Below are 2,194 nucleotides of genomic sequence, written 5' to 3' on the forward strand. Positions count from 1 at the left end.
ACTGACAGCACATGTGCTTTTAAAATCTTCTCTGGAGGACACCAGCGGAGGTGGTTACAGCTCAAAAAACAAAGCGCGCAGGCAAACGGGAGGCTGCCAACAGATTGAGAAAGTGTTGTATAGACGAGGCAAAATTTGAAAGATCTCACTGTGAATCGAGCTGGTCTTTGAGTTTGTGTGGAGGTAGTACATTGTGGTTAGTAGGAGGGCTCAGAAATGTCCAATTGTTACAATTCTGTTCAAGGAGTGACGACAACGTCCTTGGTTATTATGGAGGTAGCTTCGTTAGTCGAGTGAGGTAGTTCTAACATTCATTGTATAACTGTTGTAGTGTGGCATAGAGCCTATGACATCTATAATTAGCATAAGTAATATAGAGGTGGTCATGTATATAGTATTTCAGGGGAGGTAGTTGGACTGTGTAGTAGTTACCAGTCGACTAGTAAGAGGCCCAGGTCCCTCAAGCAGTCTCCTCGATCAGCGCAACGTTTCGGGGAGGTAGTTGTTAGTAGGAGGGTACAGTTACATTTGTAAACGTTTAGGGGGTAGTTTGTTAGTTAGGGGGAGGGTAGTTTATACATTCTGTAACGGTTTAGGGAGGTAGTTGTTAGTAGGCAGGTAGTTACAAATTCTGTAACGTTTAGGGAAGGTAGTTACATTCTGTAACGTTTAGGGAGGTAGTTGGTAGTGGAAGGTGTTTAACAATTCTCCAGAAAGCTGAGGGAGATTCTTGCCTCCTGAAGAGTGCGTTGGCCTGGCAGAGAAGGAGTGAACTACCCAAGTGGACCTGGACTCTCTCCTTAAGGCCCTGAAGGCTGGGACTTAAATATAAAACAACTCTGTTACTGTGACAGACAGCTCCTAAAACACTCTGGATACAAACACTACACACACGTCAACACAGGCGCCTAGTTTACGTTTCCTGTAAGTTATCATACCACTTTTTCAAAGAGGCTTGCACAGTAAGCATCAACCCATCTCCAAAAGGCCTCTTTTAAAATCCCAGCCGACCCACATCGCAGAATGGGCTTGTCGGTTTCCAAAACATGCAATCAGAAGGCCCCTGAAACCCGGTTCACGCTCTCCCGCCACCTCCCATCTCTGCTGGCTTTCAGCCTTCTGGGTACGTGACATCGCCTGCGTTCTGGACATCCCGGATACCTAAAAGTGAACGCTGGGTAGCTGCCTGTTTCATGGCCCCTGTAACTCATGTAACTGCGGCTTGAGATGGGTGCTGTGCAGCCGCTGTGGGCAAGGCAAAGGAGGGAAACACACACACGCGCACGTTGCACACACGTCGGACGCGACACACACACACATCGGCGAAACAGACAGTACAAACAGACAGGACATGCAGACCAAACACACAACGCTCAACCCCTCACGCTCAACCCCACTCACGCCTCAAACCCCGCTCACGCTCAACCGCCCTACGCTCACCCCCATCACGCTCACCCCTCATGCTAACAGAAATGTATGTATATGAAACATAAACATACGACGTAAATAATGTACACGTCTATCCGGACACATCAAAACAACTTACTGGAAAGCATGCCACACACACACACATCAACGTCGCGCACGACAGACACACACACACCACCGCACACAGACACACAACATGACACACAGCACCACACACACGCACACGCACACACACAAAGTTTTGAATATGCTAATGTTGGAGGAAACTAAACAGTTGTATCCCGTCTCAGTATTGACAGAACAATTACCAGGATTTGTGTGCAACACGTGCACTATTGTCCCCTGGCCAATGCTGTACTAGGTGTTTTTAATAAAAAATTTAATACTTTTGTGTTGCTGTAACTATCAAGCTTCCTCCAAAAATCCAAAACAAATCCTCCACAAATTTTTATCAATTGAATTATCTTTAGAATTCTAGTCAGAAAGTACGGTGATTGAAAATGTAATTATTTGTCTTACGCATGGACTTCAATGAGGAGAAGCTTTCAGTTCCAGTGAACCTTTATTTAACTAGGACAGTCAGTTTACAGAACACAATTATTATTTTACAATGACAGCCACTGGGGAACAGTGGGTTAACTGCTTGTTCAGTGGGCAGAACGATAGTTTTCAACTCTTGTCATGTCAAGGGATTCGTCTAGCAACCTTTCGGTTACTGACCCAACCTCTAACCACTACAGGCTTACCTTGCTGCCCTGTTTGTACT

General features: G+C 45.7%; 1 long non-coding RNA gene across 1 annotated transcript in view; it reads left to right on the forward strand.

Moving 5' to 3' along the window:
* The first annotated feature begins 628 nt into the window (after window positions 1-628).
* The window catches only part of LOC139024046 (uncharacterized), a 14,885-nt gene continuing 13,319 nt past the window's right edge, over window positions 629-2,194 (forward strand). The window contains exon 1 of the long non-coding RNA XR_011475283.1: window positions 629-694. This is a non-coding gene — a long non-coding RNA (uncharacterized lncRNA). The remainder of the gene's footprint in view (window positions 695-2,194) is intronic.

Source organism: Salvelinus sp. IW2-2015, unplaced genomic scaffold (genome assembly GCF_002910315.2).
Source record: "Salvelinus sp. IW2-2015 unplaced genomic scaffold, ASM291031v2 Un_scaffold915, whole genome shotgun sequence".
Taxonomy (NCBI): Eukaryota; Metazoa; Chordata; class Actinopteri; order Salmoniformes; family Salmonidae; genus Salvelinus; species Salvelinus sp. IW2-2015.